Here is a 27,671-nt window from a genome sequence, read left to right on the forward strand (position 1 = left end):
CGGTGCATGTGATTTGCTACTCTTTATTTTGTCAATCTGGCATACTACATCTTCCCGGTTCACAGTTCGTCTGACTCATAACCCTTGAAAACCATCTCCGGAACTGGTATCTCCCCAACATCCTCATTAGTAAACACAGAAGCAAAGAATTAATTTAGTCTTTCAGCAATGGCCTTATCTTCCCTAAGAGCCCCTTTAACCCCCTCAGTCAAATAACGGTCCAACAGATTCCCTCGCAGGTTTCTTGCTTTGGATATATTTAAAAACGTTTTTATTATGAGTTTTTGCCTCTATGGCCAACTTCATTTCAAATTCCCTCTTCTCGCTTGTCTTATCAATGGTTTACACTTAACTTGACAATGTTTATGTTTTATCCTATTTTCTTCAGATGGATCCATCTTCCAGTTTTTGAAGGATGGTTTTTTTGGCTAAAATAACCTCTATCATCTCACCGTTTAACCATGATGGTAAGCGTTTAGCCTTCCTTCCTCCTTTCTTAATGCGTGGAATACAACTGGACTGTGCCTCTAGGATTGTATTTTTAAACAATGTCCATGCCTGTTGAACACTTTTAATCTTTGCAGCTGCACCTTTCAGTTTTTTCTAACTATTTTCCTCATTTTATCAAAGTTTCCCTTTTGAAAGTTTAGTGTTAGAGCTGCAGATTTACTTATTGTTCCCCTTCCAGTTATTAGTTTAAATTTGATCATGTTATGATCACTATTGCCAAGTGGCCACACCACCGTTACCTCTCTCAACAAATCCTGTGTTCCTTTTATCCCTTGATTATCTAATTGTCCAAATGACTCCCTTATAGGTTTTTAACTTTGAATGTACCTAAAAAAATTATTTCCGTTGTTTGAAAGATGTTCTTTTGGCTAGAATAAACTCTCTCACTTCACCTTTTAACCATGCCAATTGTCAATTGACTTTCCTTCTACTTTTTTTAATGCATGAAATATATCTAGTCTGGGCTTCCAAGCTGGTGTTTTTTAAGAATGTCCATATCTAATGTAAACTCTTAACTTTTGCAATTGTTCCTTTCATTTATTTCCTATTTTCCTCATTTTATCAGAGTTTCTCTTTTGAAAGTAAAATGCAAACACAGACGATTTCCTTAGTGTCCTCCATCAAGTTATCAAGTCAAATGTGATCATGTTATTGTTATGATTCTGCCCGTGGCTATGCCGTGAGCAGTCTCTTACCTCTCTCTGCTGCCTTCCGACACCGTTCTTTGCGGCCTGGGAGCTGCCGCCATCTTTACGGCCAGGAAGCCGCAGTCAAGCGCTGCCGAAGTGTCCATTCTTCGCGGCCTGGAGGTTACTGCTGACCCCACTGCTCTCCTATGGTCTGGCACCGCCTTCTTCATCTCTTCATGGCCAGGAGGCCTCCAAAGTCCCCTCTCTTCGTGGCTGAAGCCACCACCGACCAGGCCTTCCATGCGGCCTGGGACCGCCGCTATTCTGCTCTTCTTCGCGGCCTGTAGGTCACTTCCTACATCCTCTTCCCTGGCCAGGAGGCCACCCCAGAGCCCCTCTTTATGTGGCAGGAAGCCGCCATCATCTTCTGTTCTTCGTGACAGGGAGCTGCCATCATCAGGGCCTGCTTCCTCCTGTGCAGCAGGATGCCACTCTCCAAGGTCCTGCTCTCCTTTTTGGTGTGGGGTCATGCCTCTCTGCTCTTCTAAAAGGGCCAGCAGAGGGCTGTCTTCCTAGGCTCCTCCTGATGATGTCATCCAGGCATTTCCTCTTCAGCCCTACAAAAGGGCTCAGCCGTGAGTTCCTCTTCACCTTCACAAGGAGTCAGTTCTGGAGTTGGACTGCTCCTGGATCCTTCGTTCCAGCTCTTCGGTCCAGGAGTCTCTGATGATGTCCTTCTTCGCTTCTTCAAGGCACTCTCTTCCTTGTTGTCTTCATCCATAGTTCCTGAACCTTTGTTTTGATCTCTGTTCCTTGTCCTGATCTCTCAACGGATCCTGTCCTCTCATTCCCAGATGTCCTGGAGTCTCTGTGTCTCCATGTCCAGATTCTCCTTGTCTTCAGGTGTCCAGAGACCTTCCTTCCTTCTGATGTCCTGATGTCCTTCATCTTCTGATGTTCTGATGTCCACATCTCCAGATGTCCACGTCTTCAGATGTCCTGAGGTCCCCCCCTCTTGAGGTCCCTGATGTCCAGATGTTTAGATGTCTTGATGTCCTGAGGTACCGGTTTTCCTTTGTATCCAGTGTCCTACATTCCAGTCCTGACATCCCAAGTTCTGAGTCCTGATCCCGATGTTCCAAATTCCAAGCTCCTGATGTTCCAAGTCCTGATCCTGATGTCCTTCGTCCAGTTCTATTCCTGAAGTGTTGTCAGTTCCTAGCTCCGAGTTCAGCCTGCTCACCCCAGACCTCAGCTTCAGCTGAACTTTCCTGGGAGTAAATCCGTATCAATCCGGTGTCCATTTCCTGGTGGTTGGAGTCCTCTTCCAGCAGGATCCATCTTCCAGAACTGCCCAGATTCCTTCCTTACTGTGAGCCTCAGTCTAGTGCTCGCTCTGCTCTCCACGTGGTCCACAACCAGCCTCTTCAGGTTGTGTAGGGCATGCCATGGGACAGGGTGGTCCATGACCAGCCCACGTCGGCTGTGTAGGGCGCCTTGAAGGGCAGCGCCTGTCTAAACCTCAGAGTATCCTGAGTCCTTATCCTCATCTGAGTCCTCCCAAGTTCCAAGTCCTCACTGGAGTATCCGGAATCCTCACCTGACTCCAGAATCCACTTCTGATCTTCACCTTCATCTGAGCATCTTACATCTGAGTTTCAAGCCACTTCATGTCTTCGTCTCGTCTGAGTTCCAAGTTACCTTTGTCCTTGTCTCATCTGAGTCCCAAGATTCAAGTTCCATGTTTCCTTATGTCCTTGTTTAGCCCGAGTTCCAAATTTCCTGGTGTCCTCATCTCATCTGAGCTCCCAGTCTCCAAGCATCCTTGTCTCGTCTGAGCTTCCAAGCACCGAGTGCCTTCGTCTTGTCTAAAACTTCCAAGAACCAAGTGTTTTCGTCTTGTCTAAAGCTTCCAAGTACCAAGCATCTTCGTCTTGCCTGATTCTCCAAGTATCAAGTGTTCTCTCCTCATCTGAATCTCCAAGTGTCCTCGTCTTGTCTGAGTCCCAAGCTCCACATGTCTTCGACTTATCTGAGCCTCTGAGCTTCTTCGTCTTGTTCAAGTCTTCAGCCTAGTCCAAGGCCAAAGTCTCGTCTTGTTCCAATCTCCAGTGCCGTCACCTGTCCGTGACCTCTGTCCATCCTGACACATCTGCAACTACCTAGTGGCAGGTCCAAGAGGGCTATCGAGTGGCCGGAGAGCTACCCCAGAGACCAGCATAGCGCTGCTGGGTCTCTACCGGTGCATGCAGGTTTGGCGGAGGTTAGGGCAGTGTCAGTATGCTCCTCCCAAGCTGGGCCACGTCTTGCCTGCCGCAGTGCTTCCACGGAGCTCCTCTTTGCAGCCGCATCATGGTCCAAGGGCACACATCTGCCCGGAATTGGGAACGCTCCCTAGAGCTCCCTCCCACAGATCCCGTAACAGTTATGATCACTATTGCCAATTGGCTGCAACACCATTACCTCTTACTCCAAATTATGTCTTCCACTAAGGATTAGATCGAAAATAGCTTCCCCTGTTGACAGTTCTTTTACCTGTTGTTCCATCAAGCAGTCATTTTTTTCAACTAGAAATTTTATCTGCACTTCTTCCCTTAATCTTCGCTCAAAAACTTGGGGATTTGGTGCTATATTTCATCCTGTCTTACCCCTCACTCAATGTCTGGGGATATTGATGCAACTGTGTTTCCTGCCTTATTCTACTTTTTATGCCATGGGGAATTGAGACCATTCTTTTTGCTGCCTCACTCTGCACATTGTACCTTGTGGAGTTCATTCTACTACTCTTTATGACTCACTCTGCTTTCTGTCTTTTGAGTTATTTTATGCCACTCTTCTTCCTGATTTACCACATCTTACCCACATATAATTTTTTTGTCCGTGCAAAAAATTATATGTGGGTAAGACCTCCAGAATGATTAAAACACGTATAATTGAACATAGATCAAACTTCAATACCCATCGGGAAAATTCCCCATTGGTGGAACACTGGGCTCAATATTCTCACACTGTATCTGACCTTAATTTCTTTGTTGTTGATGTAGTTTGCCCTCCGGTGCTGGGAGGTAATTACTCTGACATTCTGATAAAGAGGGAACAAAAATGAATCTACCTTTTGGACACGGTTGTCCCTAATGGACTGAATTGCGATCTTGAGTGGAGTTTCTTTACTTGAGATTTGTTTTTTACTTTGGTTTTTCCTTCAGACTTACCTGCTATGTTCTGATTGGCTACCCATTCCTGTGATGTGATTGGTTGTTCTCATTCGCGCCAAATTGATCGAAGCGTTTAAATCTTTGCTACACTGTAATATTGATGCACTCCCTGTAACTCTCTACTTGTATACTGATAAGGTATGTCCTGACACATTTTTATGTTTGAATTTGTTTTTGTTAAAAGTTATCTTAATGTCGACTGTTTCCTATATATATCGTTGATCCAATTTCTTGTATTTGTTTTTACACTTGTTTTTGCAGAATATTGGTTTAATGGTGCTGTCCCTCCCGACGCAGCCAGTTGGCAAAACACGGGGTCCATGTCGGGGCACCCTGACTTTGCATTGGAATATTATAATTAACAGTGGAGTTAACAGTGGAGTTAACAGTGGTCAATTTCAGGAAGAGCCTGTGGTCACAGCCTTTCTTCAGAGGGAATCTTTCTCTCTAGCCTTACATCTTGAGGGACTTCAGTCCTATAACCCAGCACCACAGAGGAGCTATTCCAGATGCCCAGCAACCGTGAGGTTCTGTGCCAGATGTCCAGCATCAGGAAGGCATTGGCCCCACTATCCAATGCCCTAGAGTTACCTTTCCAGCGGTGCCCTCACTGAGAGATCCTGAGCCAGTGGTTCAGCCACTAAGATTCCCTGAGCAGGGCATCCAGTCAATGAGGGATTGATTCTGAGCCAGCAGTCCAGCACTTGAGAGATGTGGGTCCAGCCACCCAACTCTAGAGAGATGTGGGCCCAGCCATTCAATGCCCAAGAGATATGGGTTCAGCCACCCAGCATTTGAGAGATGCAGGCCCAGCCACCTAGATCCTGAGAGATGCGGGGACAGCTATCCATTGCCCAAGGGACTCTGAACCAGCCCAGTCTTGAAGAGACACTAATCCTCCAGTCCAGCCACAGAGAGGCTCTGAGTCATCAGTCCAGCTTCTGAAGGGCATCAAACCAGCCATTTAGCACCAGAGAGAGTCTAGGCCTAATGATCCAGCACCAGAAGGAGACTGGCCCAGTGATTCAGATCCAGCAGGGAGGCAATGACCTAGCAATTCAGTGCCCAGAAAATGCCTTTCCAGCTAACTAGCACCCAAATGACCTGAGAACACTGCTCTGATTTTTGACAGACTCCCAACCAATGGTTCAGCTTCACAGAGAAATTGATCCAGTACATGCAGACTGGACAAGAAAAACCTCTGCCTCTACTTTCAACAACCACACTCCAAGCCAAATACCCCATGGTAAATGGGACCCGAGAGGATGGGATCTTGAAAGGGGATTTATTGCCACATTTTTGCCTGTTGTGCAACTTCACTGTGCCCTGGTTCTACCTGCTATGATGCCTCCCCACAAACAGAAACCTCCAGTGAGTTTTACTTCCAGCTATCTAGCCATTTACTCATTGACCATCTGACTCAACAGTTCCTGCATTACTTAAGGCAGACTATCCAGTCCACTGATGCCTCTTCATCAAGTCACCTTGGCTCCTTGACCTGGCTAACCTTTTGCTACCCTGTCTTAACTTGTGGCCTTTCCAGATCTCCTGTTTTGACTTGAAACCTATCCAGACAACATGTCTTGCCTTGCGGCCTACCCAGGTCTCCTGTCTTGCCTTGCAGTCTAATCAGGCCTCCTCTCTTGCCTTTCGGTGTACTCAGGCTTTCTGTCTTGCCCTGTGGCCTCCTAGGTTTCCTTATCTTTATCTCTAGACTCCCAGTCCTCCTTTCCTTGCTCTCTGTACTCCTGGGCCTCCTTGACTAGTTCTCTGGCCTCCCAGGCCACATTGCATTCTAGGCTCTCTGCCTTACCGTACAAACTCCGAACCTGCTAGGTTTTCCTAGCCAACTTTGTCACCTGTTGGGCTTCCCTTTTTTTTTTTTGCCTATCCTTTCTAGTCCAGTTCTTTCCCTCTCTAGTCCAGTCCTGTTTTTGTCTTGTCCAGTCCTTGTTCTGTCTTGAACTGTTCTGCCCAGTCCTTTTTCTATTTTGCACTGCCCTGCCAGTTCCTTGACTGTTTTCTGGTGGGATATGTGTGATCCAGTACCCTTGTGACTGATTTTGGCTCTTCAGGACCAGAGTTGGCCATCCCAGGACTAATATATTTTAAAAAATAGCTACTGAAAATATAAAAAGATCTAAAGAAACACACACACATTTATCTAATTACATAGTGAAATTGGGGTACAAGAATCAAAATAAAATGCCCACTGTTTTACAGTTATCCTGAACATGCTAAAAATTGGCATGCCAGCACAGAATTTTAGTGCATAAAATATATTCACAGAACAGCAAAATTGAAATCTATTTAGAAGGATTTTATGATCAGAATATCAGTGATAAAATGAGAGAGATTGACTTTGAAAGATTCAGAAACAACTCAGTGTTAAAGGTCTAAATGAATACTAATTTCTACATCAAAGTCATTCTCTAAATGCATTTTCTCAGGCATTCAAATGATACTCTAACTGTAGGATAAGTGACTGCCTATCCTTTAGATGTCTTCTTGGGTTCAGTAACAGTTATAGAAGTCATTGTGTTCTCCAAATTCAAAATATAGGACCATTGGGTCAACAATATCTAAATTAACTAAACTACATGTTACATCAACATTTTCAAATGATTTGAGTGTATTTTATTCAATAGTGTATATGACTCATTTTATACATACAACACAATAAGTTAACCTTTGAAATAAAAGAACTGTTTATAATATCACTATTGCAGTTATATAATATCAAAATTCTCACCACACTGCACAGTATTCTTAGTGGAATATATTTACAATTTGTTTTAATATTAATAGCCTACTCCATGGCACTTGATCCAAAGATCAATAAGCATAATGATAGCTGGTGAAATTCATCTTTCAAACAGCATGAAACAATTTTGATCCTTGAATTATTAACCTTGACTAATGTTGTTGTTACTAGTTGAGGTCAATGTAATGTAGTTCTAGGGCAATTGTGCTACAATCTTTCTTGAATGAAGCAAAAGCTTATAAAAACATTGAATATCAAATCATGATATTCTTTAATAAGAATAATTTGTCATTATCTGTTTATGCATAATTGTTAAGCAAATTAATCACTAAATACTGGTAATCCTCTGTCTCTGGTGGTCTATAGTAGAAACATACTGTACTGATTAAATCTGTTAAAACTGGAGCTTAGTACTAAAATACAGGCAAGTAAATGTATCTATAGAAGCTGATCATCTTTATGATTAATAAAGGCATACAAAAGACATGAAGAGGGAGATGTTGGTAGGATATAGCAATCTGCCAAATGTTGATTGGAACATCCCATCTTCAGAATCAGAAGTAGAAAGATGCTGAACTCCCTTTATGGAGTTCTTCATGGGCAAATGGAAACAAACCCCACAATGAAAGTACATTACTTTACTTAGAACTTACAAATGAGGAAGTGTTTCTCATTTATTGGTTTTTTTTTTCTAGGAAAAAGTGATGGCACTCAGATGCAGGACTGTCCTTAGGAAGAAAGAACCCATTGGGGTAACAGCTGAGGACCCTGCCCCCCCCCCCCCATGGGTAGTCCCACCCCTAGTAACTGGTTGCTGAACCTATGAAAAACAAAATAAGTTGACCTATAGATTTATCCACAAACTACATCACATTGATCATACATGTAAAACAAAGACATTCACCAAATACAAAAGAGATCAAAAGTTAGAAATAGAAACATACAGACAAAATCTGGATACCTCAATAAAAGTGACTCAGCAGTACAACAATGGAAATATAAAAACAACTCTTCACATTTGTCCAGTAAGGGGAGATATCAATGAAACAAACACATAAAAACTCCCCATAGAATTAAGTGTATAGCAATATATCTTTCTTGTTGCTTTTGCTCCTTTACACTCACACTTCTAATCCTATAATATTTTAAAATATATTTTAATTAATTATATAGGACCTTCATATTTTGGGCTAGTAGCATCATATATCACTCATCATGCAAACAACGCTTGTTGTGCCCAATTGTTATAATCATTGGTTCTTGTCCATGAACATTAATGTGTATTACTTTGTTTTGTTTTTCTTTTCCAAATAAAATTTATACCATAACATTTTGTATGTCAAGAAGCTGGGTAATCTGTTTTATATATGAAATGACAAGACAAACACTTATATTGCGTGTCATTTCCAAGATGTAAAACTGAAGTAACAACAAGACCCCGACATGGTCTGTGTTTCAAAAGTCCATGCTTTCTGCTTCAGGAGAGTTGAAACATGTTGTTCACTTCTCCTACAACAACTTCAGTTTGACAGTGACTTGGCTTATTCCTGTCTTACAATGTGAATAACTGATAGTCTTATGGACAAATCGTTACACATCACTATTCACATGATAAGTGTTTTTATGACTGGTCTTAGATGGGTTTGAATAGTGACATGTGAGGTAGGATATTTGCAGAGTAAGGGTAAGCCCATTGATGGTTTGGTCCAGATTTTTATGTATGTATATCGGCAATTAGTAGATGTCATGGTTAGCCTGGAGTTGTCTTTCCTTTTCTTTTCCTTTAATGTGTACATTTTTTATCCCTCTAATTGATGTTGAAGGGTATGGATACATATTTACTTTTGCATTTTATATTATTGATTTGTTTCCATAGTATTGCCATTGTTCAGTAGTATTCTTAATTGTTTGTTCTCTGAAATATCAATAAAAATCAATTTTAATATAAAAAAATCACTACTAGCCAAAACTGCTGGCACCTGCACCTTATCTTTCTGATCACTTCTCTGCTCACCATCCCTCTAATTCCCCCATTCCCTTACCGCCCCTTCTCAGATCCTGATTTGCCTCATCTTCTAATGTCTCTTGATCAGGTCCTCTGCCCCCCATTCTATCCCTGGACTTTACAAGGTCCTTAGAACTCCAGCCTACCTATGGCTCTTTCACAAGTTTTCTGCCCCCCTCTGGGCTCCCTCCATGGCTTCCCAAGTATTTTTCTCTCTGTCCTACCTACTCACAGAAATGGCCTTTTTGAAAACTAACTAACAGAGAAGAGCTAATGAATTCCAACATAGTCAATCTATTATAAAAGAGGGAAACAACAAACAGTCTAATTAAAAAGAAAATTGGACCTCTGCAAATTGTGCCAAGGTTTCAGCAAGCCTGTCAGCGTCCCCTGAAATCTAGGGGCCATCCAGTCATTTCATTCATCCACTTTAAAATACATCTATTTTTTTCAGAATGTTTCAAATTTACTTATTAAAAATATATAAGCCCTGGCAAACAGTCTTATTCCTTCAAAAATTCAAATTTATGCCCAACATGGTTAGTAGGGATGTGAATCGGGCTTCAGACGATTGAAAATATCGTTGATATTTTCAAAATCGTCAGAAATCGGGGGCTCCCCGAAATGATAGGAAAACCCCAGGATATTGATCGTGGGGGTTCTCTTATTGTTTTGGGGGAGGGCAGGAAAAATGGCACACAAAAATAAGCCCTAAACCCACCCCGACCCTTTAAAACTAATCCCTTTGCTTCCCCCACCTTCCCGACCCCCCAAAAAACATTTTACAGGTACCTGGTGGTCCAGTGGGGGTCCCGGGAGCAATCTCCCACTCCCGGGCCATCGGCTGCCACTAATCAAAATGGCACCGATGGCCCTTTGCCCTTACCATGTGACAGGGTATCCATGCCATTGGCCGACCCTTGTCACATAGTAGGAGCACTGGATGGCCCGCGCCATTTTTAAAGATGGCGCCGGCCATCCAGTGCTCCCTCCATGTGACAGGGGCCGGCCAGTGGCACAGATACCCTGTCACATGGTAAGGTCAAAGGACATTGGCGCCATATTTATTAGTGGCAGCCGACGGCCTGAGAACGGGAGATCGATCCTGGGACCCCCACTGGAGCACCAGGTACCTGTAAAATGTTTTTTGGGGGGTCGGGAGGGTGGGGGAAGCAAAGGGATTAGTTTTAAAGGGTCGGGGTAGGTTTTTTGTTTATCGGCTCGGGCGCAGCCAATAAACAAAACCGCAATCAGGCCAGATGAAAAAAAACCCACATGTGAATCGGCACTGGAATCCGAACCGATTCCGGTTCCGATTCACATCTCTAATGGTTAGTGATTCATATAGAATGATTCTTTAGGAGCCATATCACATAAGCATTGTTATAAAAGGATAGTTGGACTGGTGTCAGCAGCAGTAGCTCCCTGCCCTGGAACAGTGGCAAGAGCAGAGAGGCGTACTGATGGCAGCACGGGCCATGAAGAGGATCCCTGGCAGCGGCTTCTGGGCTGCAAAATTGGAGGCTTCCCAGGGGCGGCACTAGGCTGAGAAGACGTGTGCTGCTGGCAGCTCCTGCTGCCGTGGGTTGGAAAGTGCAGTAGCGGCCTCCTGCCACGATGGAGGGATCCTGGCAGCACTTGGCCATGAAAAGATGTACCGGCGGTGGCTCTTCTTGCCGCAGAAGGCAGCGGTGGCAACATTAGGGCCGGGGTGCAAGTGATAGTGATAGGTGAAGGCCTGCTTGCTGGATGGAGTCTGCGAGCAGGATCGTAACAATAAATTACCAAAACTAGGGCTAAGAAATGCTTATCTATTGCCAATCAATACCATTCTTTGCTAGGATGGAAATGGAGAATCGAAGGTAGCATCCTCTTCTTCTGTAAATGACTGGGTGCATATCCAGTAATACAATCATGTCAGCTTGAATCGAAGGAGTTGTCTCCTATTATAATAGTCAGCTGATTGTGTGTATCAACGTAATGACAGATCTAACCCAAAAGTCCTGAACTAAAACCACTTGGTGAAACTGTTTTCAATCTGTGAATGCAAAGTTGTTCCAGATGCAACAGTCTCAGATCTAAATCCCTAACATGCAGGGAAAGGTTGATCAATTAGGCAAAATTGGAGATCATCAAAGCAGTGGGTTTGAGGATGGGGATGACTTTGGAACTATATGCATACTTTTACATTTTCAAAGGTATGCATGCAATTATTCTCTGGAAATCTACTTGCACAAGTTAGTAAGAATAAAGTATGTAGGTAATTTTCATTGGGTAATTTTCAAAGTGAAAGTATGTGCATTTCTTCTCTTTGAAAATAAGTGCAGATCTTCCATGTATCCAGCATTCTTTCTATAAATAAATATTTTCCATGTTTTTATTTTGTTTTTATTAAAATTTATGATTTAACACAAGTAAACCTGTTGCAGAAAATCTCTGTCTACAGATATCTCAAGATCAAACAACCATTACAAAAAAGAAAAAAGAACAAGCCAGTCCCAATGCTATATGATACAATATAAAAAAAAAAAAAAGGAAAATGGGTGGAGGAACCAAATTAAAGAAGCAAACATTATCCAAAAGAAAATGTGGAAGAAAAAAAGAAGCAAATGTCAAGATAAATTCAGATTAATATAAATGTGACAGCCAGTTAGTTAGTGCTGGACACCACTGGTCTATAAGAAATAAGAATCCAAAAAATAATCTTAATTGAGAAAGTTCAGCAGACACATATCTGACATCATGCAGATAAAATACTTCCTTATATTACTTCTAACTCCCTTCAGGCATCTATCATGATCTTTATTCTAATTTCTAAAGCCTCTTTGCTATGGACTACGCATGCAATCATTAAAATATCTTTTGAAGTTTCATAAAAACACTTTTAGGATCAGCATGTAATTGCATGCTGCATCAAGTGACAAATTAAAACATAAGAAACTAAAGAATTAACGTTCATTTACCTGAAATGTTATAGAAGCTGTCCCCAGGTTTTTGATGATCAAAACTTATGCAGTGCAATAAAAAGGACTACTTTCCTTCTAGTGAATCATTAAGCCCATCATTAATTGTTACAATTCTATAGTTGTGTTTGAATAAGTGAGGGATAAGTTCAATAATTTGATTGGCATATGCTGTACTTTCTCCTACACTATTGCTGTATGAAATGATTTGTCAGGCACAGAGAAGTTGATTGTTTCATGCTTATCAGTCACTTCAGCTTTGTGTATATGAAGTTTAAATTATTACTATTAACAATATTGCCATTATATTTATCTATTCAGAATCATTATTTGCCTTTTTTCTTACCAGTTTTTTTTTTTTGCATGCTCAATATGGGGAACAATAGAATTTAATCTGTATTTAATCAGTTGTATAATCTGCGCCACAATTTGAGGCAGATGGATACAGATTTCTTTCTTAAATTTATTTCAATGCAGTGAAACTTATCTTTGCTGATCTTTTCTAGATAATACATTCCATTGTAGCTCTCTTTTCTATCTGTATTAAATCATTTATCTAGATATTGCTGTTAACTCTGCTGCCCTGCACAGCTATATAAACAAATCTATCATGATAATGAGAAAGTAGTTTACTTCTTAGCAAATTTAAGCTGTACTTTCTTTATGAATATAGAAAATAAATATTAAACCTGCAATGTGATTATAGGGGCTCTAAGGTATAGACTTTCTATTAATGCTTTAATGGTTGAATATAAAATATTTATTGCTTTATACTAAAAAAATATTCCTTCATAAGAAATGTATGTGGTTATACAACATCATTTCAACATAGATTTATATGTGGCCCTTTGTCTTATTAAATCAAAACCATTCCATAATCCAGGAATAGTCAAATTCAGTCCCTAAACAGGGATTTCTAATGGCATAGTCCTGTGCACCCCTCTTGGTATATAGAAGAAGGTTTCTCTCAGTAAAGGGTATACACAGAAACTAGAGTTACCAACTGGCTCCACTTTTTCAGGATAGGTTCATCCAATCCTGATTTTACCCCATTGCATGTTTCTGAGAGTCTTGTTGATTTCCCTATGAAAAGCAGGACTATTGGTCCCAGAATGAAATGAGGTTAACCAGGACTGGATCATCCTGTCCTGAAAAAAAAATGGAACCAGTTGGCACAACCCTAGTAGAGACCCCTTCTGGGCAATTTACTAGATATTCCCCAGAATAGAAACAGAGGAGTTCTACCTTAGAGGATTGAAAGGAAAGTACAGAGAGTTTCTTTCCCTGGAAGTCCATTTGTTCTTTTAGTGTATCTAATCCATTTTACCAGAATAACAGGCAGGGTCAGTTACCAAATCAAGAGTCTGGTTGACTGAATGTCCCTACTGTTCTATAATAAACTTTATTGAAGAGACCTAGGATAATTAACTGCAATCTGATAGACTGATACTTTACATTCTACTTACTTACAAGGTGCATTATCTCACCGGTAAGCAGATAGCATGATTCTTTTGACAGTTCAGTCAAAACTGAAGTGAAGAGAGTGGCAAATAAAATGATGGATGTCATAATGACTTTATATCACTCCATGGAGAGACCGCACCTTGAATACTGTATGCAGTTCTGGTCACCACATCTCAAGAAAGATATAGTTGCACTGGGGAAAGTACAGAGAAGGGTGACCAAAATGATAAAGGGAATGGAATGGCTCTGATATGAGAAAAGGCTAAAGAGGTTAGGGCTGTTCAGCTTAGAGAAGAAATGGCTGAGGGAGGATATGATAAAGGTCTACAAAATCATGAAAGGACTTCAAAGGGTAAATGTGAATAGGTTATTTACTCTTTCAGATAAATCAAGGACAAGGGGGCACCCCATGAAGTTAGCAAGTAGCTCATTTAAAACAAGTTGGAGTAAATTCTTTTTCACTCAATGCATAATTAAACTCTGGAATTAATTGCAGATAATGCGGTTACAGCAGTTAATATAGTTGGGTTTAAAACGTTTTGGATAGGTTCCTAGAGAAGAGTCTTTAAACTGTTATTAGGGGTAGATTTTAAAACATAACATGGATGCGCGGGCGGCGCACGAGGGGGGATGAATTTTTGCAAATTTTTGCAGCGATGCAATGAGGCCTTCCCCAGTTCCCTCCCAGTCCGCTCCAGTTAAGGAGCAAACTGAGAGGGAACTCCCTAATCCCCTGCCTAAACTTCCTTACCCTTCCCCTCTCCTCCCCACCTCCTAAAACTAATTCCCCGGGACAGTGGCTAATGGCCACTGCCCTGGCCAGCCTCCATCCCACCCTGCCTCACCCCGCCCCTCCCTGCCCAAACCCCGCCCCTGGCCTGGCACTTATGCGCATATCGCTGCTTAGGCGCATGGCCGGGCTCTTTTGAATATGCACGCAACGAGTGCAGGACCCAGCCACACACGTGGTGATTTTTACACCCACCGGGCTTTTAAAATCCGGCCTTTAATCAATAAGGATTAGTAGCTTGGGATCTATTCATTTGTTTGGGTACTGGTCAGGTACTTGTACCTTGGATTGGCCACTGTTGGACACAGAGTACTGGGGCTTGATGGATTCTTGGTCTGACCCAGTATGGCATATTTTATGTTCTTATAAATTTTTTTTCAGATTCATTTTAATTTAGAAACAGCAAAAGAGGATTTTAATGTTAATAATACTTTCCCCAATTAACAGTTGTTACTTAGAATGTAGTAAATTTGTATTATACAGTACTATTGCAATTTCCTTGACATCTGGCCTGTCTATGTTGACTTTCATGTATGTTAAGAACTTGCTTCTACAGCCTTAGCAAGGCTTCCTAAATCTGTCCTAGTGACCTCAAAACCAGTCAGGCTTTTAGGATATCCAGAATGAATATATATGAGATAAATGTGCATGCATTAGTTCTCCAAAGTGTGCAACTTTATCTCATGCATATTTGTTGTATATATATTCTAAAAAAAAAAAAAAAAAATTAGCTATGGTTTCCAGGATAAGTTTGGGAAGTCCTGGCTTAACATCCTGTGTCTGGTTCAAGAATGAAATAAACTATGTTTCTGCACTTGACATACAAATGTTCTGCTATCTTAAAATTTGATGGAACCAATAAAGCCTTTCCCAGTTAGTTGAGACAAGAAATGGGATTCTTAGGGTTTCCATAATCTTGCAAGGAAGGGATTGCCTTTACATGGTACACACTCTTTTATGCACTTTGGGCAAACTGCCAAATGCCGTTGACAACCTTGCATATAGTCAGATGATAATTTGGAGTCATACCGAAGCATCGTTATAGAAGGAAGCATCCAGAAGGTCTGCCGGCTGATGACGTGCTGGTAAATAGGCAAGTTTATTTATTTTACTCTTTATTTAAGGAGCCACAGCCTCACTGGATCCTGAGGCTGACAAATATTGTGCATGCTCATAAAAGTTCTTGGACTGACACAAAGAAACTTGGAGCTAGAAGACCAACAAGAAAGCAGTCTCTGCAAAGAAAGCTTCACGTTATGTGCTTCATTGTCTTAAGAAATAACCAAAGGGGGAAAATATTTCTTCTGCTTATAAACACAATCTGGTACAATGACCAAGATTATTAAAGGAGTTTTCTCCTTAGACAATGGGATCAGTCACTTTGAAAAGGAGATGTAGTTCAGAATGAGACCTTTAGTCACAAGTACATTTCTGAATATGCATTTCTGATGGATCTTTTGGCTTAGACAAATCAGCAGCAATGCTCAAATAAAAGTGAATTTTAAAAGCCTGACACATGCGGAAATTAGTGGATGTGCAACTATGTTGGGCTGGCACACACCGAGCAGATTTTAAAAGCAAGCCAGATACGCATGTACTTGCCACTGCACACACAAATGAAAAGTAAAGAAATAAAGGGGCATGGCATGGACATTGTCTGGGCAGGACATGGGCATTCTTGGATTTAACCATGAAATTTGTGTAAATACTTATGCACACTGGCATGCACTGGGTGCGTAACTTTACTTCTGCTATGGATGACATATAGGTAGTAAAGCAAAAAATATAAGCAGACCAGCGGGGATTTAAAGCTCGGGGCTAACAGGGGACAAGAGAGGCTACTAAACTAGGGGGGTTTGGAAGTCTTATCCCTTAGCTGGGTGAACTGGGAAAATGGGCAATAGCATTGGCGCACGTGGAAATTACACTTTTTTGGTAGAAGTAGCATTTGCGCACACAAGAACGTGTCCACTTAAAACTGCATGCTCATGTGCATGGCTATTTTATAACATGTGCGCATATATGTGTGTGCATGTTATAAAATGGCCATGTCCCTGGGGGCGGGCCGATGAATGTGTGCACGTGTGCGCCTGCGGGCTCATTTAAAAGTTACCTTGTAATGATAATAATGCAAGAGTTAGTGTTCTCATTTTTAAGCAAACTTTGAAAAAGGTAATTTTTTTTTCTCTACTCTTTGCCAAGTTTTACATTTCTTTAGGCATTTCTCCCTTCCAATAGTCTTCCATCCTCTGAGGCATACACAGATTGTCCCAACTGGGACTAGATTTTCCTAACTTCTGGTTTGTTTCTTGTCTTGCTTAAATAATCCACATATTACCTATTATCATAGTATCTGATTGCAGATATTTGTGTAAATAAAATAGTGTAAAAAAAAAGGAGCACTACAACTCCCCGCCATCCAGTGATCTGTGGACTATTCTTTAGCTGTGTTTCATTTTCTTAACAGACCTAAGAAAGAATGTATGATTTATGCAGGGTAGGGAATGCCTTCACCACAAAAATATCTCTAATTACTTTTAAAATTTACCAGCACTACATAGAGTAGTTTACAAAGCAGTTGATTTCACAAAATATAAATAAAGAGGTTCCAACTGGATTTTGGTTAAGATTATTAAATGTTAAGGCACAGAAGAAGATAATAAAAGGTAAATTCCATTCTGTTGTTGGAACACTAGTGCATATCACTGAGCAAAGATGCTTATATGCTAGTCAGGGATGTCTTATTAATCCTAATCCATAAAGTCAATAAAAATTTAATGCAAAACTCAATGGTAAATGGAATCAGCATTTGCAAAAAGAGCAGTTCCATCTTCTTATATTCAACTTCTTTTTCAACTTACTAGGCTTTCACCAGGTGTCATTGCTTGGCTTTGCTTCGTGAATTCTTTTGTGGTATATGTGCCATCTTCCCACAGATTGTGGTTTTAGTTTTACAATATGGGAAGGGGCAGTCAGAGACAACTGAATTATTCTGTAAACTGCCATTAAGTCTCACAAGTCAGAACAGAAACAGAGGACTTGAATCACCCAGTTTCATTTTGATGTCTGGATTGTGAATAGTGGAAAAAGTGCAGAATTGTAAGAGGCCTTCATGCAGATATTTAGGAAATATTCAGCAACTAAAAATGTGATACTCATCATGGACTGGAAAGAAATGCAAAGAGGAAAGAGGCAGAAATGGTGCTCTAGTCACATAGATATGCCCACAAATACCCAAATGCATGCACACCCATCTTTTATTCACCTCTGCCAGCCCTCAAACCCAAATATATCTGCCTGAGGCTGGTGTAAGCGTGGTCACATCTTCCTATGTGAGCAATTTTGATTCTTTTACATATTTTTACTCTTTGAGAAAACTGGAAAACTGTATCAAATCCTTTTTACTATATTACAAAGTTGTCAACAGGTGTATCGGGACACACTATTATGTGTGAGCTTCTGGGAGGTATGCCAAGGGGCCAGCAGGAGGTTGTTCTCTCTTTATCAGTTCAGGTGGGAGTTGGCACACTTCTCCCTTTCCAGGCATGACAGGAAGCTTTATCTTCCCCCACTGAGCCTTGAAGAAAAGCTGCTGATGATCTTTTCACTCCACGAGGCCCAGAAGTGTCAGACGGCAGGAGAATGAGGGAGAGAGATGTGTACTCTACATGCATAGATCCATTGTTGACTTCTGCTGCTGCTGCTGCCTCCTCCTCCTCTTCCCAATGCTTCTTGCCCTCATCTGCTGTCAATTAGGAGGGGGGGAGTCTCTGGACTAGACTGAAGGATTTTCTGCTAATTTGGAGGGTGATGGAAAGGCGTGGGGAAGAGGGTGTGTGTGCTACTAGGCAGGGAAGGGTGGGAGAGAAAGGAGATCAGGAGTTTGATGAGTAGAATGTGGAAAAAGGGAGTCTGGGCCAATTACTGGGCATGGAGGGGTAGGGGAGAAAGGTTGTGCAGGTGCTATTAGGAAGGGATGTTGACCTCGGGACTTCCTCTGCGAGCTCTGTTCCATCCTCCCTAGCTGCAGGAGCCAGCTCTCGGCGTCCCCAATGCCTGTCCCAAATGCCTCTGGCTTCACAGGCCTCACAACGGAGCTCCGGCAGGGGGTCCGCGTCCTCGGCATCCTCGGCCCCGCCCCTAGGCATGCACGCGGCCAGTGCTCCCTCTTTTAAAGGTCTCAGGGTGGGAACCTCGGCTTGGACGTCTCATGATGACATCACTAAGCACTGTATATAAGGTGAGGCCCGTCCCTCAGTTCCTCGCCTTGGTAAACAGATCATCACATTTATGTGAAGCTAGTTGTCATTCTGTGCTCCTGCGTTCCTGTGCTTGTTCCAGTGGTCCTTCCTTTGTGCCAGCGTCTGTTCCTGATTCCTGTTCCACTACCCAGTTTGTACCTTCTCGGACTGATTTATGGTACTGACCTCAGTTTGCCTCTGACCTTCTAAACTTCAAACTTAACTATCATGAGGCTTTTGGACTTATACTTTAGACACCTCTATTCCTAGGGGGATGAATGAGGAACTCAATCTTGCGATGTTAATTTCACATTGAGGAGGTGTGGTAGGGAGGTATAGCAAACACAATAACTCCTATTGGTAAAAAAATAATATTGTAGCAATAGATTTGTTGGCTTGAGAAGTCTAGATGATGCATAAAGCACGTTAATGTTAGGGATCAGCTGATCTTGAATGGCGTTTTTGTGAAAAACATGGCACACTAAGGGAGAATGCTCCGAAGAGATAGGGTTCATGGAGAGGATCTGCTGAGTATTATACAGATTGACACCCCCTGAGGAAGGACGGTTTGTTTGAAACAAGGACATGTTGGGATTGTTTACACCAATATGGGACTTTAGGCAGGGTTTATTTACATTTCATGTTAAAGTGTGTGGAACAAGAGAGATCACATGAGCTAACATGAACGGATGTAACTTCCCTCTCTCCGCTCCCCGCTCTGCATCCTATACCATCCTATACCATCCATCTGCTCCTGCCATCGCACAGCAACCTGCCCTCTGTAGCAGATCGGGGGAGATCGCAGCAAAGCGCGGCCAGATGGTGACTCAGTGCGCCTAAAAAGACAAGGAGCAGAGCATGCCCACTGATGTTCCACCGGAGGAGGAGCCGAGCACCGGAGATCAGCCGCAGCTGGTGCCAGTGGCCGACGTTTGGGCAGCAGTACAGGAAGCCCTGCCCCCGATTTACAAAATATTTCTTCCAAACTCACAGAAATTTTGTCAGCGCTCCTGAGCTTCGAGGGCCGCATGGAGACCCTAGAACAAAGGGTTTCTGACATTCAAGATGGCCACCAGGACACCTCCTCTGAATTGGAGCAGCTGAAGAAAACAGTGGCCAGGCATGCTGACAATTGGAGGAACTGGAGAACAGAGTGAGGCGCTCCAATATAAGGTTAGTGGGGCTCCCTGAATCCTTAGCTGACGCAGACTTGCCCACTTTCTTAGAATCCTAGCTCACTAAAGAACTGGGCCTGACCAGCAACCAGGGCCCTCTCCGTGTAGAGCGAGCACAGAGGCTGGTGCCTTAGAGGCCTGATGTTGCTAAACCTCGCATAGTTATTGCGAAAATTCTTAACTTTGTACACAAATCTGCTATTCTCAGGGCGATGAGTACAGGGAAGGCTCTCACCTATGAAAATCAGAAAATCCTGATTTTCCAGGACTTTTCAGCACAGTTATCTCAGCAGCGCAGGGCCATGGCCCTATTCTGTGCCAAGATGTAAGACCTGGGGCTCAGGGCCGCACTGGTTTACCCAGCACGTATTAGGGTAAACACCCAGCACGGTATCTGTTGGTTAAATAACGCTACGGAGGCACAACAGTTTCTGCAGAAGACACCCAGCTTTTCTTCGCCTTCAGCCAATGCCACGCAGGCAGAAGAGCCCTGAGGCCACAAAATCATATGGCCCTTGGATGTACAAATAAGTTCCTCTTTGTGGAGAGGACGATTTACAGTCCTGCTGCTTGGCATATCCTGCGATATCCTGACTGGAATGTGGGACATGTCCGGAGCAGCTCTGGGTACCCTGCTTCATCACGACCCGGCGATGAGCCTTCATGCGGATGTTTGCATTTTTTTCCTTCCCTTCATGGCTGATCTGTTGGAATGCAGGAGGACCTTATTTCTTTGGTCCCCCTGTAGACTACCCTTTGAAGCGCAGGGAGTTTTTTTCAAGCCGCACGAGTTACCTGTTCAATGTTGTTTGTTGTGTGTATTTTACTAGTTTTATGCTCATATTTCAAAAGAAGTGGAGTGGGGAGTTGTGGGAGTGGGTGGGGGGGGGGGGGAGAGGTGCTCATCTAGTGATCTCCGCTGCGGACCGGCTTGACCGGCGAGCAGCCCTTTGGTATAGATTTGGGAAGGGACAGAGTATGGGGGTAAAGGGGATTACAGGGGTAGACTAAGGGGGGAGTTGGCAGGTGGGGGTTCCTTATTGGACATTAGGGATGTTTCTCATGCTTCAGAGGCAGACCAGAACAGGCAAAGCACTTATGAGCGGGGACATGGGGCTCCTGCTGGGAGGGCCCACGCCCCCTTAATAGCAGGGAATAATTCTTGTGGTAAAGTACCTCCTGGTTTAAGTGATTAGCCCTAGCTTCTGACTATGCTCCTGGAATATATGCGGCCTTAATTTGCTGATTAAGCATTCCAAAATTCTACAATACCTAAAGAAAAAAAATGTGGATCTTGCTTTCTTACAAGAAACACACTTAAACGCTGTAGAACATGAGAAACTGCATAAGGGGGTGCGTTGGCTCAGTCCATTATGCCTCAGCCACCACGAGATCAGCTGGAGTGGCAATCCTTGTCAATAAAAACTTTCCTCTAATGGTGCAGAAAGAAATCATAGACCCTGGCGGTCGCTACATTATTTTAGTCACAGAGTCCCAGCGGCACACTTATGTGTGGTGTAATGTGTATGCACCAAATAATCCCCCAATGACTTTTTTTCGGGACTTTTATCGACAATTGGCTTCTTATAGAGATCAAGCAATAGTATTGGGGGGTGATCTCAATACTATATGAGACTTGCACCTAGATAGGGGGGCTATGCACATTAGCTCAAGGGCTTCTGATAATGGTATTTTGTTTCTTGAAAGATCCTTAAACTTGGTGGATACTTGGCGTACCCTGCACCCTGGGTAACGGGACTTTACCCACATCTCTAGGGCTCACGGGGCCCAGTCTCTAGATTACATATTGTTGAGTACTCACAGCTTTGCGAGACTGTTGGATTCCGGTATAGATGATATAATTATTTCAGACCATGCTCCTGTGTAGATAACGCTTAAAGGATCTGTTGAACCCTCATTAACCAGGATTTGGAAATATCCCTACTATCTAGCTGATGACACATCTTTCCAAGCCTATTTACAAGAGAAATGGAGGGAGTATATCCACTTCAACACTCAGCACTTGGAGGACCCAGTACTTTGCTGGTACACAGCAAAAGCGGTGCTACGGGGAGAAATAATAGCATACATAGCCCACTGGCGTAAGCACACGGATAAACAGCTACTGACACTCACTCACCAACTCCAGAATGCTAAGTGGGCTCTTGCATCAGTGGCATCTCGCTCAAATCGAGAGCACTATCTCACTATTCAGTGTGCCCTTAATGCTGCCCTTCATCAACGGGTGAAAAAGAGTTTGCTTTTTTATCAGCACAAACGTTTTCAATTTAGTGACAAATCTGGGAAGTTATTGTCTAATTTGAGTAAAACCCACAGAGGAGCGAGATATATCACGTCCCTTCGTTCCCCTGCTCATAAGGTGGTTTTTGATACTCCCTCCAGTTTGGCCATATTTAAGAATTATTATTATGTCTTGTATGGCTCTGAAACTGGGGTGCGAGTTGCCTGGGAACACTTTCACTCTAATCTCAACCTGCCTAGTCTGACTACCGCCCATAAGGAGCAATTGAATAAGCCTATTTCTGAGGAAGAAGTGAGACTCACAATTCGGCAATTGAAGCGCTTTAAGGCCCCCAGCCCGGATGGGTACAATGCCGAATTCTGCAAAACATTAAGTGACCAGGTTACTCCTCTTCTAGCCAGTACGTTTAATAGCCCATGGTGCATTCCCCAGAGAGACCATCAGAGCACATTTCATCCTTATTCCTAAACCCGGCAAGAATCTACTATCCCTGAGCTCATATAGGCCCATTTCATTACTCAATCAAGATCAGAAGATCTTGGCAAATATTTTAGCTGAACGTTTGGCAGATTTCCTGCCTGGGTTGGTGAGACATGGGCAAGTTGTATTTATTCACAAGCACTATGCATTGACCAAAATTAGGAGAACTCTGGTAGTCATGGCCTTGTGCCAACAACATCAGGAAGCACATGACGCTGAAAAAGCATTTGATCGGGTGGGCTGGGACTACTTGTTCAGTGTTCTCCGGCTGATGGACTTTGAGGGTTTCTTTTATGATGTGATCCGAGTGTTGTATAACGATCCCTGTGCTAGTATTACTGTGAATGGCTCCATGTCCCAGGAGTTCTCGATTAATCGGGGTACACGCCAGGGCTGCCCATTGTCGCCGTTACTGTTTGTGTTAGAGTTAGAACCCTTACTGCAGGCTATCTTGTCTGCGAACACTGTGAAAGGCGTTCGGCTCCAGTCCGAGACCTTTAAATATGCTGCATTCACAGATGACATTCTTGTGTTCTTAACCGACCCGCAAAAGTCTCTGCCCACTCTATTACATATTTTTAGTGAGTTTGGTGCATTTGCGGGCCTTAAACTTAACTCTGATAAGTCAGAGGCTCTGGGATATCTGGACTCCTTGCGGGGTACGTGGGTTGGGCAATTTCCCCTCCTTTGGGCCACCGACATGCTTAAATATCTGGGAGTATACATCACCACTTGCATGTCTAATCTTTATGAGTACAATATCCAGCAGTTGCACCTTCACACACTGGACCAGTTAAGGACTTGGCAACCCTTGCCACTGTCTTTGGGTGGCAGGCTCAGTTTATTTAAAATGGTGCTCCTTCCTCAATGGACTTACCTGTTTCAAAATTTGCCCCTGACCCTACGGCACACGGAACAGATTGCACTGGACAAGGGACTTCGTACGTTTCTCTGGCGGGGGAAGCGAGCACGGATAGCACTCCCTTAGATGAAGGGTACTTGGCGTTTTGGGGGTTTACAGGCCCCAGACCTGAAACTCTATAACCTAGCCAGTAACCTGCGGATCCTCAGGGACTGGATGCTGGAAGAATCCCACAATGTGAATATATAGGTGGAGCAGACCTTGTTGACCCTCTATAACTTGAGATATGTGCTTCAAGCCGCAAAGACAAGTTGGTCATACCAGATGGGTTGTGGCTGCTGATTGCTCCCATTGTGACTGCATGGTGAGCCTTTGCTAGGCAGCTCCATCTCCCGCAATTCAACGCCTATTTGTTGCCCCTGCAAGGGAATCCCGACTTTCTCCCTGGGACGCAGTCTGCGGGGATGAGAGGCTGGATAGCAAAGGGCTTGGTACAGTTGGGTAACGCTTTGGATAGTACTGGGCGCCTACTATCGTTACCAGAGATTATAGCTCTCTACGGGTGGGTACGAACATCAGAGTTCTCCTACCTACAGCTCAGGCACTATGCTGATTCTATACTGGCCGACCACCACAATCCGGCCTTCTTCTATACGCTGGAGGGGCCGGGACAAGGTGCCATCTCTGTCCCATTATTACAAATACCTCAGAACCAAGGGGCGGGTAGACCCTAGTCAATTGATGGCTGATAGATGGAATAAGGATGGCCTGTTTGTGGTTACTACCCCCATGGTTCAACACAGTCTTAATACTATAGTGAGAGTATCTCCCAATCAATACTTCCGTGAAATGCAATTTAAATTTCTTTGGCGGGCTTATATTTCTACACCTTTGGCATTCCGCTCATATCTAAAGTCCTCAGATGCTTGTGGGAAATGTCAGCAGGCAGTTGGTACGCTCTCCCATTTGTTTTTGGGGTGTAACTTGATTAAGCACTACTGGTGTAGGATAGCCACTTACCTCACAGAGCTGCTTGGAATTTGTGTACCCCCAGACCCCCACCTCCTGTTATTTGACTATGACATTGATCTGAAACTGCGGGGAATGGGACCCTGCCTATTCCTGCGAAAGGCTAGTTATGTGGGAAAGAAGGTGATCTTACTTCACTGGAAGGACACGCCCCCCCCCCCCCCCCACACACACACACACACACACATGTTTTGGGAGTGGCGCAACTACATACATAAGATGTTGCAAATGGACCATATGACCTCCAGAACATCTCCACTACACCACCAACTGTTTTTGCTTATATCAGACGCTTATCTTCAATTTCACATAGGTCACGCAGTTTAATTCTTAACAAATGACTATCAACATCCCTTGCATGCTTAAGGAGACACCCTTCCTTTTTTTTTAAGTTGCTTATGTACTGGTTCTTGGGATACTCTGGGGATAGGGATATGGTGGATGGGTGGGGAAGGGGGTAGGTAGGGTAGGGACGGGAGGGGAAGGAGATGCAGTACTGGGGGAAAATAATGCATTGTTGTAACCTGCACTGTTTGACCCATGTGAGCACATAAGACCACTGTGTGCATGGGACCTACTTTGTACATGTTTAATTTGCATTACAATAAAAATTGTTTAATACAAAGTGTGTGGAACAATGGAAAAGACTTTAAAAAAACATTTTTTTTTAAAGTTTTGCTATTCAATTGAAAGCACATTGGATATCAGTATTTAAAGAAAATATGGAGGTAGTTGGAAGTTTATGATTATATCATAAACTATTATGGTGCCGGGGGCACTAATAATTATATGAAACCTATAGCCCCTTCTACAAAAATTTATGTTTGAATATTTTTTAAATTTTGGAATAATATTGGAACCAGGTTTTCTGGTATGGTATAAAAGTTTATATCATTCAATGCAAATATTAGCATAATATAGCGGTGACGGGACATTCTTGTCCAATTTGATTGATACAAAATTCTCTAAGGCAGCGGTTCTCAACTGGTGTGTCGCGACACACCAGTGTGTTGCCAAGCACCGGCAGGTGTGTTGCGGCTTCTGGTGTCCCACTGCCCTGCTTGTGCTTCCCTTCTCCCCAGGGGTGGGGCCGAAGAGTGGAGAGATCTGTGCACTGCCGCCGGAGGCCAGGCGGCCGGCGGCTAAAGAGTAGAGAGATCTGTGCGCCGCCAACAGCAGGGCCAAATAGTGGAGAGACCTGTGCACCGCTGCCAGAGGCTAGGCCAATGGGGCCAAAGGGGCGGATTTTAAAAGGAGCGCGAATAGCCTACTTTTGTTTGCGCTCCAGGCGCAAACAAAAGTACGCTGGATTTTAGTGGATACGCGCGGAGCCGCGCGTATCTGCTAAAAACCTGGATCGGCGAGCGCAAGGCTATGGATTTTGTATAGCCGGCGCGCGCCGAGCCGCGCAGCCTACCCCCGTTCCCTCCAAGGCCGCTCCGAAATTGGAGCGGCCTCGGAGGGAACTTCCTTTTGCCCTCCCCTCACCTTCCCCTCCCTTCCCCTACCTAACCCACCCACACGGCCCTGTCTAAGCCCCCACCTTACCTTTGTCGGGGGATTTACGCCTCCCTCTGGGAGGCGTAAATCCCCGCGCGTCAGCGGGCCTCCTGCGCGCCGGGACGCGACCTGGGGGCGGGTCCGGAGGGCGCGGCCATGCCCCCGGGCCGCCCCGGGCCGTAGCCACGCCCCCGGGCCCCCCCCAGAACGCTCCCGACACGCCCTGAAAACGCCGCGCGGTTCGGGCCCGCCCCCCGACACGCCCCCTCCGAAAACCCCGGGACTTACGCGAGTCCCGGGGCTCTGCGCGCGCCGGTAGGCCTATGTAAAATAGGCTTACCGGAGCGCAGGGCCCTGCTCGCCTAAATCCGCCCGGTTTTGGGCGGATTTAGGCGAGCAGGGCTCTGAAAATCCGCCCCAAAGAGCGGAGAGACCCTGCACATTGCCAGAACCCAGGCCGGCGGCAGCTGGAAAGACAGTGCACGCTGCCGGAGGTCAGGCCAATGGCAGCTGATAAGCGGAGGCCAGGCTTATTGGGCCAAACAATGAGAAGAGGCTCCATGTGAGCTTGTATGTGTGTGTATGGTAGAATGGGTGCCTGTGTGCTTGAGTGGCAGCTTTGTGTGTGTGTGGTAGAATGGGTACCTGGGTGCATGAGTGAGAGCTTGTGTGTATATGTGTGTGTGTGTGTGGTAGAATGGGTACGTGAGTGAGAGCTTGTGTGTGTGTGTGTGTGTGTGGTAGAATGGGTGCCTCGGTGCATGAGTGGCAGCTTTGTGTGTGAGTGGTAGAACAAGTGCCTGGGTACATGAGTGGCAGCTTTTTGTGTTTGTGTGGTAGAATGGATGGCTGGGTGCGTGAGTGGCAGCTTTGAGTGTATGGGTGCGTGTGTGGTAGAATGGGTGCCTGGGTGGTGAGTGGCAGCTTTGTGTGTGTGTGGTAGAATTGGTGCCTGGGCATGAGTGAGAGCTTGTGTATGTGTGGAACAATGGGTACATGAGTGGCAGTGTGTGTGTGTGGTTGTATGTAAGTGACAGAGCATGTGTGTGAGTGAGAGAGAGACTGGTCAGAAGTGATGTGTTTCTGTGAGAGAGAGACAGACTGGTCAGGAAGATGACTGGTGTGTGTGTGTGTGTGTGTGTGAGAGAGAGAGAGAGAGAGAGAGAGGCAGAGACAGAGACTCGTCAGGGAGGTGACTGTGTGTGAGAGAGAGACAGACTGGTCAGGGAGATGACTGGTGTCTGTGTGAGAGAGACAGAGACTGGTCAGGGAGTTGATTGGTGTGTGTGTAAGATAGAGAGACAGAGACTGGTCAGGGAGGTGACTAGTGTGTGTGGGGAAAAGACAGATACTGGTCAGGGAGGTTACTGGTCTGCATGAGACAGAGACTGGTTGTGACTGGTTGTGGGCCCTAAGGAAGAGGACTGTGAGGACAGTTTCAGCAGCCATTGCTGCTTCTGGTGAGTGCTATTGGCCTGCAAGGGAAAGGAGTAGAGTTGCTGGAGAGAGTAAGTAAAGGCGACTTTTTAAGTTTATTTTTCTTAATTGACTATCATTTTAATTATTGGGTATTATGTGATGTGTCCACTGTTTTGAAATATTTTATTGATAGTTGGACAATTTTTAATAATTTTTATGAGTTTTTAATTGTTGGATGTTATTCTGTTCATCAGCTGTTTTGTAACATTTATTAGTATAATTTTACAATTATTTTTAAGTGGGTATCTATCTATAGCAGCTTGGCTTGCTCTGTTTTCCTAATAGGAGGTGTATTAGTGTTT

Source organism: Rhinatrema bivittatum, chromosome 6, assembly GCF_901001135.1.
Source record: "Rhinatrema bivittatum chromosome 6, aRhiBiv1.1, whole genome shotgun sequence".
Lineage (NCBI taxonomy): Eukaryota > Metazoa > Chordata > Amphibia > Gymnophiona > Rhinatrematidae > Rhinatrema > Rhinatrema bivittatum.